This window comes from Anguilla rostrata, chromosome 9 (genome assembly GCF_018555375.3).
Source record: "Anguilla rostrata isolate EN2019 chromosome 9, ASM1855537v3, whole genome shotgun sequence".
NCBI lineage: Eukaryota > Metazoa > Chordata > Actinopteri > Anguilliformes > Anguillidae > Anguilla > Anguilla rostrata.
This window is the reverse complement of record NC_057941.1, coordinates 52,541,820-52,552,877: the sequence shown is the minus strand read 5'-3', so window position 1 is coordinate 52,552,877 and position 11,058 is coordinate 52,541,820.

Sequence of the window (11,058 nt, the reverse complement as noted above, 5' to 3'; positions counted from 1 at the left end):
CAACCAAAAAGAAATATCGCCACACAGGACTGCCTCTCTGGGATTCAGCAGCAGGGCCCCCCCCCCACCCCCCACCCCACCCCGTTCAGCAGCAGTGTCTGAGCGTGACGTCTAATTGGATCTGGTTCGCCTGCCAAACGAAGACCGAATGACTCAGCCAATCAAACACAATCAAACTTTATCTACCAGAGAGACTCCAGGGGGAAATCTACCTACATTCAGCTTTGTACAATGCTTCCCTCCTCCTTACTGTAACACAAATGCAAGGGTGTATGTATACACACACACACACACACACATATATGCTGATATCATTTTGTTCTTCTAAAATGAATTACTGAAATTATAGTGTTGTATACTGCATTCCTTCTGTGTTCACTTCCTTCAGCCATGCAAAAATGTATGTGAAAAAATGGATCGCTGTCCTTCTTGTGTAAAATCTGTCACTCGGATGTCAAACCCTTTACGTCCAGGACAGTCACACACACATGCCAGGAGACCCCACATTACACTCTGGCTCTCCGAAATCTCTCCAGAGAAGGTTGAGCTTTAACCCTTTGAAGTGTCTATTTTTTTTTTTTTTTGGAATGCTTATTCAAAATCATTCGAAGTCGGTCAGTGTTCTAGAACTCTGTTGCTTTCAGTCACCAGCAGCGACTGTGACATCAGCATTAGAATGTTCAGCTAAGAACGGTTTTTGTATTTCACAAAAATGGACTAAATGGCTGTCCTATAAATAACAAACACTGTTGATTTCATCCAGTATTAATTAATCAAACGTTAATGAGCGATTAGGTGGAAGGAAAGGGTTGCCAGGTTTATAAAATCACGCGCAAGGTTTCCTCCGCGTGTTTTCAACCCACAGCTGCGTTCGGAGCCACACATCAAAAACGCCTGTGTTAATAATTCAGGGCGCAGCTAACGACGCGTCATTAAGCATTTATATACAGGCTGCAATTACCGAGAGCTCCCAAAAAGACCAAATGCAGCTACTGGCCGACGTGATGCATCCGGCTCAAGCTGAATCGAAGGTGCCGGACACTGCCCTGAGGTGTTTTTTACGTAAGGAATCGTCCTCATTAAACCCAATTTGGACGGTTACATTTAATTACTTTTATTTGGTGCATACACAATACGCTCGGGGGGGGGGGGGGGGGAGTCGGGCTGCTTTCCTCCGCACCTTGAATAATGCGGCCATCGTTTACCAGGCCCCTGCTGGGGGTGCGGGGTGCGCAATAACATGAGCTAAGGGACTGCAATTAGAGCTAATGGTGCTAGCCTCGCTCCACCAGCAGTGGACATGGCTTCCCCGCACAATTAGCCGCCAGCATTACGGTTAAATCAACAGCTATACTGAAAATATTGATCAGCCCTATGAATTAGTGTTCCTTTTGGCAAATGTAATTGGTATTAACTGAGGTTTATTTTGACTATAACACTATTACTACTACAACCACTACTACCATTAATAATAATAAGAATAACAATTATTATTATTACCAATAAAAAAAACAAGAAAATCACCATTATCATCAATACATCTTTATGAATATAACTTTTATTGTTTGGTATATATGTATAAGTGCTGTACAGAGCATAAGGTGTGCAAAAGTGAAGCAAGGAAACACCGTAATGATCCCTATGCAGAGAAATATCATAAAAATAGAAACAAAAACATCATTAACTCAAGGGTAAAAGATGAACCAAGCGACAATAACTCCAGAAGGGCAAGCAAGAAAAGAAAACCACCAAAAAAGAGAATTAAGAAAAAATCCTTTTTATGTTTCCTCAGGGTTCAGACTGGACAAGGGAAGGGTATGCCCTCCTCAACCAATCACATGCTCTCTCTCCTGTTCCGCACCAATCACACGCTCTCTCTCGCGTTCTGCCCTCTGTCACGGACACGCCCACATACCGTCCCGTCTACACAGCAGGCACTGACCCTGACTCTGAGGACAGTCGTCACGGAAACGCCTCTTCCGGAACCTCATAACAAAGATACAAGACTGAGAGGAAACCGTCCCCCCCGTCCCCCACCTGTCCAGACAAAATTAAACAATGCCCCGGGACAGCTTGAGCCCCGACAGGACCCTGCAGTAGCCTGGATATATGTTCTAGTGAGGTGAAGGTTATTGGTTCTAGCCCCAGGCTTTTTCACCATATGGTTGCAGGTTCGATTTCTGAGCAGTGAAGTTGACATCACACCCTTATGTAGAGGATAGTTAATGTGAGCTTGTTTTTGCTTGATTATGGGATGGTGTGATATTGTTTATTGCCGTGGTGATTGTGAGAGTGACTATATTTCACACACATACCCTCTTCACTGCTGCTGGAGCCTCTTTGACTAAGAGGCTCACACACACATACACATACACATGCATGCACACACACACACACGCAGGCACACACTCACACACACACATGGACACACACACACACACACACACATGGACACACACCCTCCTCACTGCTGCTGGAGCCTCTTAGACAAAGCTGAGATAACTGCAGCCACAATGGGGAGACATCAAGGTCACACACACACACTCACACTCACACACACACGCACAGACACAGACACACTCACACACACACGCACAGACACACTCACACACACACATACTCATTTGCCCACTTGTGGCTTTCCATAGCTTGCCAACTCCAAAAAGAAGGAGGACAATATGCAAATTAAATTTAAGAATAATTTTCTACTGCATCACAATCAGAATTATCAGCACCAGTCTCCGTTTCATTGGCCTTGCCCTGCTCCTCTTCCTCATCAGACGCCGTAAGATAGTGTACATTAATAATGTCTGAATACGCGTTGGCGGCGCAGGACTGCGGCCCATCGCACATGAAACGGTAAAGAGAACCACAGGCACACATCGCTACTGAAAATCAGGCAACAGGAACACGCCACGGCTGGTCGTGGAAAGCGCCTGCCCTCTAGCGGTCACAAACAGATATTGCAACAAGCTGGATTATCTGTTCATGATTATCTTCGAAATGTAGGTCCATAGAATGTTCCGAATTTAGGTTGACGCTGAGATTTCTGTTTGCCTCTTCCTTTTTTTGTATTCAGCGACAGATTTGGGTAGAGATTTAACGGTCATAAAACTGATCAAGGTTTGACGCTAGTGTAGTCTAGTGTTTGAAGTCTGAAGGGGTCTGAAACTAAAAAGGCCAGGGTTTTAATAAATCATGGCAAACACATATATCATACGAAATGCGTTCATTGCCCGTTTACATCCAGGAATTGTTGTCATTTACATGCCAGTGTGTATCACAATAAGGCTAATTGCAGCTTCTGTATCAAAACTATTATTGATAATTAATGTTAGCTGCTGTTTTAGCATATTAATTCCCACAGACAGAAAGTGTAAAAGGTGCCGTGGATCAACCTTTCGCCCAGTTTACCTATGACCACATTCTGATTAGCTGGTTTCCCTGATTCAGAGCGTCGATGAAGAATAGGCATATAAGAGTTGTTAATAATTGTTATTATTGATTGCCATTGGAATATCAGCATTCCGGGGTTTCGCCTCGTGCCGGACAGCACTGACAAGACACGCTGACGCGGTCAGGCCCAGTTTTGGCTCGGAAACTGGTTGTTATATTTAGCACCGGTGGTCACCAATTATGAAGATGGTACGTGGCGCGCGGCGGACAAAATTAGCACCCTTCTCGAAAGGTTATAATGTGGACAAGCCGACTCGCAAAAAAGGCCAGAAAAGGCATCAACCTAAAGGAAGGATGTGTGGGTTTATTCTGGAACTGGATATACGGGTGGTTAATGGACAGACTACAGAGGCGATGGGAATGTTGCGGCTTTCTAAATATACGACGCGCTCCCGTGAATAAGAAATGAGTGACCTTTAAGATTCAGAAGTTCACGGTGACCCATTCATCGTCCGACCGGAAGCATGAATGGGTGGCGCACGTTGCCGGGAGGGGGCGGGGCGTGGGTTGAGTGGAGATATCTCATTTTGACATCAGCACTCATGCGCGTCTTGATAGGATTTTATGGGGATTTGATTCGAAGGACCGCGGCGTCATGCGAAACATCGACGGCAACACGCCAAGCTTACGCACGCACCAGCGCTAAACAAGCAAACGGTTGAACAACGGCTTTGAGTGCGCGCTGACTCATTGCTGCGATAATGATCATGTGACGCGCGCGGTTCCGTGGTGGAGGATGTACTTTAAATATTTATATATGTACTTCAGTATACAGAGTTCATCTAGTTCCTCCTGGGATTTGGTGCAGAAATAAGGCTAAAGGTCAGTGTGTTCTTAGGGGGAAGTACTGTGCAGCCAGGGGATATTTTTACTCCTGAGTTTAATGCTGTCAAGGGGAATTATGCCAGTGTCTGTCCCTGGTGCCAGTGCAGTGTGTGTGTGTGTGTGTGTGTGTGTGTGAGAGAGTGTGCATGGACAGGCAGGTGTGTGTGTGTGTGTGTGTGTGCATGTGCAGATGGACAGATGTGTGTATTTGTGTGTGCACAGACTCACAGGTGCGTGTGTTTGTGGGCATGCAGACGGTCAGGTGGGTATGTGTGCATGAGTGTGTGTGTGTGTGTGTGTTGTGTATATGGAGCCTGTGGATAGCTGGTGGGTAACAGCATGTGCTGTGGCTGCTATGACCCCGCTACACATGAGTCACACTGTGGGGCCCACGGGCACAGCTAATAAGGGCTGGTCTCTTCAGCCCCCCCCCCACCACCCCAATTTTGACCCGTTCCAGGACCCGCCCAGCCTCCAGTGCCTTCCCCTGGCGGGGCAGGGCATGGCAGGGTAGGGTTGGGCCAACATTAATATTTATGCTTCCGTAAAAACAAAACACAAAATACATCTAAAACACGATAGAACTAAGAGAAAGGCCAATTCCCCAGAAATGAAGGAAAAGCCAACTGGGCCAAACCTTTTAAATTTAGCTGCTTTCTAATTCTGCTTCGAGCTGCACGGTGGGTCTTTATTCTTTCCCTCAGTACGCAGTTCCTCATAAACACGCGTAGCGGCTCCTGCAGACAGACAGTCTGTGAGTTCATGAGCTGGACGGGCTGGACGAAGACCATTTAAAATACATAAAGTTTGACGAGAAGCAGAATCGCGCGGACAGCACCAGCTGACACGCTCCTCGCCACTGCTGTTTGAGTGCAGTGGATTTCCTCCCAGTTTTCCGTCATATAAAAGCTATGTGGAAATGATAAAAAATATTAATAAACTGGCCGTAGCAGATCGGTGCTGTTTGGAGTCGACTGTGGACCTGGGCCTCGGTCAGACTTGTATTCAGTTCGAGTGACTCCGGAACCTTCCCCCAGCCGTAGCTCAGACAACACAGAGAGATGGGCTGACTCCCCCCGCACCCCCCCACACACAGACGGGTTCAGCGGGAAGCGGCGAGATTCCGACCCAGGCCCCTCGCTGCCGAAAGGTCGGAGGGGGCCGGGAGCTGGGGGCCGGGGGGCCGGGGAGGATTCCGGAATGTTCACATTAGCGCACGAACTGTGAGGAGGACTTTCGGCGGGAAAACGACCTCTAGGCGGCAGTGCGCTCGGTGTGACAATGGAGTGTTAACGGTGAACACTGTAACAGTCTAACAGTGTAAGAGTGGAACAGTGTAACAATGTAACAGTGGAGCAGTGTAAGAGTGGAACACTGTAACAATGTAAGAGTGGAGCAGTGTAAGAGTGGAACAGTGTAACAATGTAACAGTGGAGCAGTGTAAGAGTGGAACACTGTAACAGTGTAAGAGTGGAGCAGTGTAAGAGTGTAAGAGTGGAGCAGTGTAAGAGTGTAAGAGTGGAGCAGTGTAAGAGTGTAAGAGTGGAGCAGTGTAAGAGTGTAAGAGTGGAACAGTGTAACAGTGTAACAGTGGAGCAGTGTACCAGTGTAAGAGTGGAGCAGTGTAACAGTCTAATAGTGGAGCAGTGTACCAGTGTAACAGTGGAGCAGTGGAACAGTGTAACAGTGTAAGAGTGGAACACTTAGTGGAACAGTTAGTGAAAAGTAAAAGTGCTATATAAATGCAGTGATTCATTCATTCATTCTTTCAATGGCAATGTGTACATATGCTGAGAAAAAAGAGCCTGAGATTGTTTGAAGCCTTGGAAAATTCCAGAAGCCTGTCGGTGCTCTTCGCAGTCATGGTGACGCACGGAGTGTTTCCACGGTTGCGAGGCGATGCCGGAGCAGATCGCCTGACGGGCTGCGAAGCCCGGCACGTTTGGGTCGACCGGGCCGATGGCAGCCGTCGCACCGGTGAGGGCTGAGATAAGATAAGAGCGGACAGGGGGTGCATTTCGCCCGTGGGAAACGTCACAGGAGCAGTGCAGCATGGGTAATTATGCCTCTCCCTGTTAGAATACCCTGCCCAGCACCCTAATCACCTTACACCAGACAGTACTGCCTAAAACACAGCTCTGAAGCACGCACACACACACACACTCACACGCACACACACTCACACACACGCACACACACACGCACACACACACACTCACACACACGCACACACACACACACACACGCACACACACACACACACACGCACACACACACATGCACACACGCACACACGCACACACGCACACACACGCACACACATGTCTGCAGAGAAAGCTGGGGGGGGGGGGGGCTGTAATGAGACACAACATTTCTAAGGCCAGGAGATAAGAGCTGTACTTTTCCACTGAGAGTGTGTGTGTATACAAGTGTACGTGTGCGCACGTGTGTTTGTCTGCGTGTGTGTGGCACACCTAACTGCTGCAGAGTGTGAGATCAGAACGTCCTTAGAAGAGCTAATTCATAGAAAGATTTAAAATAATATGAATTCATAGACAGATTATATATGAACGGGAAGAACCCCGGAATGTGGCGGAAGCTTCGCGCGTCGCCCGGGTCACATGACGCTGGCGAGGCCCCCAGACGCGCGTGACTCAGGCCGCGGGACACAGCGGGGCTGTAGCGGGGCTGTAGCGGGGCTGTAGCGGGCTGTAGCGGGCTGTAGTGGGGCTGTAGCGGGACACAGCGGGGCTGTAGTGGGGCTGTAGCGGGACACAGCGGGGCTGTAGTGGGGCTGTAGCGGGACACAGCGGGGCTGTAGCAGGGCTGTAGCGGGGCTGTAGCGGGGCTGTAGCGGGGCTGTAGCGGGGCTGTAGCGGGGCTGTAGCGGGCTGTAGCGGGGCTGTAGCGGGAATGGCGAGACAGTTTGGGTTTGGTGAACAATAATAAAAAAATGCCTGGAATGTCAGCACGCTGCCCCGGAGTTTCCGGAGAGATCCGATCCCCCCGAGAGCCGATGTGCTGCGGAAAAGAAAAACTTTTGTTTATCATTATTGTAAAAAATCCATTTCTCTGGCAGACGCTCTTATCCGGAGGGACTTGCAAGGCCGTCAGAGAGAGATACGCTCACGGGCGGGTGTGAGGAGCGGTGGGCTGGAGCAAGGCCGCAGGTCTGTGGGCCTGAGTGACACAGAGCTGAGAGGAGAAGCAGCGGACGGATTGACAGAAAGGGGCGCAGGAACGGCCGCCAGGGAGATCTCACAGCTCAGACGCAGGCCTCACCGAAAACAGGCAAGCCTGTGATTTATCTGGAAACGTCGAGCAACAAACCAAGAACAGCGCTGTCAGGAAGTGAAACCAGAGCTAACTCCGACAAGCTAACAGCGGCTAAAGTCACAAGGCCTGTTTTATGTGAAGACTCTTCTAGAATCCTCTGTAAAGGAGTTTGTCCCCCTCCCTCCCCTCCCTCCCCCAGAATCCTCCTGGCTTTGCGTTCTGGTTTCAGAGGCTGTAGAACATTCCAGGCCCCTCTGTACGCAGGAGCTTGATCCGCTCTGGACACGCCGCTCTGACAGAGAGCTGAGTCACTCTCCCTGCCTGTGTGCTGGATTGCAGTTCACTCTCCTGCCTCCAGAGGACCCCACTGAGCTGAACTCACAGGTGCTGCTGCGTTAGCACTGCTGTGCTAGCAGTAATGTGTTAGCGCTGCTGCCTTAGTGGTACTTTGTTAGCGGTATTAGTTAGCGGTGCTATGCTAGTGGTGGTTAGCGCTGTTGGTTAGCAGTGCTGGTTAGCGATGCTGCATTAGCGATGCTGGTTAGCGGTACTGGTTATCGATGCTGCATTAGCGATGCTGGTTAGCGGTGCTGGTTAGCGATGCTGCATTAGCGATTCTGGTTAGCGGTGCTGGTTAGAGATGCTGCATTAGCGATGCTGGTTAGCGGTGCTGGTTAGCGATGCTGCATTAGCGATTCTGGTTAGCGGTGCTGGTTAGAGATGCTGCATTAGCGATGCTGGTTAGCGATGCTGGTTAGTGACGCTGCATTAGCGATGCTGGTTAGCGGTGCTGCATTAGCGGTGCTGCATTAGCGATGCTGGTTAGCGGTGCCGCATTAGCAGTGCTGCGTTAGTAGGACTTGTTTCATTAAGAACTTTGATGTTTGTGGTTTTAAAAATGGCAACAAAAAAAAAAACCAAAAAAGACATTGGCCCAGGGACAAGTGACTCTGGGCAGGGTCCAGTGCTGATGGTGGGTGGGATCTGTGATGGAGGAGGTTTGGGTGCCGATGGATTTGGGGGTGATGGTGGAGGTTTGGGTGCGGATGGGTTTGGGGGTGATGGTAGGAGTTTGGGTTTTTGGCGGGTGGGGGGTGGTGGTGGCGACAGGCATGTAAAGAGAAGTACAGTCATTCCCCTGGTATGTAGGGACAGAGAAGCAGCGGATGGGGTTGGGGGAGGTGGAGGGGGGGGGGGTATGTAGGTCACCCATGCAGAAAGCTCTGTCACATGTCCCAGGAGAGGGTGTTACATAAGCAGGGCTGGACTCTGGAGCTGATCTGCTGGGCCAGGAACACTGATCACTCAGGGCTCTGCTCCGAGGGGGGGGGGGGGGCAAGGGGGGGTGGGAATCTCAAACTTCAGTCCCAGGGGGTCACCGCACTCAGAAATAGAGTTTGCGGTAATGCTGCAGTGTATTTATACATGTGGAAGTGTCTTTCAATACCTTGTGAACAAATTGTTTTGAATCCCTGAATCACTTTCTGAGTGAAGGTAGAAAGAAGGAAAACTACAAATATCTGCTGACACTGCACCTCTCTCCAGGACTGGAGTTGAACCTGCAGACACTGCGGCCCTCCAGGACTGGAGTTGAACCTGCAGACACTGCAGCCCCTCCAGGGCTGGAGTTAAACCTGCAGACACTGCAGCCCCTCCAGGACTGGAGTTAAACCTGCAGACGCTGTGGCCCTCTGGAATTGGAATTTATTTATCCATTTACATGGAATATTTATTTATGTATATAATATTTATTTAATTTACTGAAATTTAAACTTGCTCAGGAAGTGTCTGTTACATTTTTTGGGAGATTAAGACCAGCAACCTGTTGAATAATCAAATTCCCTGGATGAATTCCTGCATGTTTTTTTTGTTTTATTCAGGAAAAAGGAAGTTAATTTTTTCAACGTAGATTCCATTACTCACCAGTTCATTTCGGTTCTTTACCAAGAAGAAAAAAAGAGAAAAAGACGAACTGAACAAATAGGAAACGGGGTAGAAAGCACGAGCAGCCGCAGGTTTGTCTGAGCGGAGCGCGTTAAAGAGAGGCAGTCCTGAAACCACAACACAAACCGGTTCGTCAAGGGGAGACGGCGACCCATTACGTGACTGAGGGTAATCTATGTAGGCCATGGAACGGGGAGGCCTGTGCCGGGGGGGGGGCAGGATTTAAATGCTCCTCACACCCGCCCCTTTGCCCCCTCCGAGGCAAATCGGCTCCGAACGGGGGGGCAGAGTCCATGGATCAGCAGTGGGGCTGGACGTGAGCCGAAACCTGGGGCCTGTGACTCACTGCAGGGCTTGTGTGAAGGAGGAGAGAGCGGGACGGGGGGGGGGGGGGGGGGGGGACTCGCACCGTTTCCCCCCCCGGCACCGGAACCTCCCCGCTTCACCGAGTCGCGCTCCGCCGCTACGTCACTCAGGGGTCGGGGCAAAAGTCGCGGTGCGTTGCCGCAGCGACGTGAAGGTGAAGGGGCAAGCCTGTCACAACCACAGGCTGCAGTCGGCGCGATGACACAGCAACCCTTACCTGGTTATTTAAAAAATGTCCTGTCAGCTGTCATTTATAATTGTGTTGACGTGACAACAGCTTGACATGAATAAAGAGAATAAAATGAAAAAGTAAGTGGTGTCGGATAGGAGTGGGTACTGTGCAGTGGGGATTAGGAGTGGGTACTGCGCGGTGGGGGTTAGGAGTGGGTACTGTGCGGTGGGGGTTAGGAGTGGGTACTGTGCGGTTAGGAGTGGGTACTGTGTGGTGGGGGATAGGAGTGGGTACTGTGGGGTGGGGGTTAGGAGTGGGTACTGTGCGGTTAGGAGTGGGTTCTGTGCAGTGGGGGTTAGGAGTGGGTACTGTGCAGTGGGGGTTAGGAGTGGGTTCTGTGCGGTGGGGGTTAGGAGTGGGTACTGTGCGGTGGGGGTTAGGAGTGGGTACTGTGCGGTGGGGGTTAGGAGTGGGTTCTGTGCGGTGGGGGTTAGGAGTGGGTACTGTGGGGTTAGGAGTGGGTACTGTGCGGTGGGGGTTAGGAGTGGGTTCTGTGCGGTGGGGGATAGGAGTGGGTTCTGTGTGGTGGGGGATAGGAGTGGGTACTGTGCGGTGGGGGTTAGGAGTGGGTACAAACAGTCCGTTCTCATGCCGGAGTTCGGCTTGCGAAAGCTCACATTTTTCTCCGGTGAGTGTGTGCGGTCTGAAAACTCTGAACAGCACATTGTGACGGCATGTTCCGCAAGCCTGAGACAGCAATCATAACGATGATGATGATGATGATGATGATGATATGGCCATGGAGCCAGTAAGGAGAGGAGGGCCTGGGACAGGCCAGAGCTGGGGCTGAAAGGGTGCTCTCTCTCAGGAGAGACTGGGCCCTGGCCTCCCGCCAGTCTCACTTCCTCCCCACCGCATGCAGCGCGCTGCACGTGTTTGAGTTGGCCTCCATTTACACCATTTCCAGCGCGCGTGGCGTACGACCGGTGGCTAGTGTGTGTGTGTGTGTGTGTGTGTCT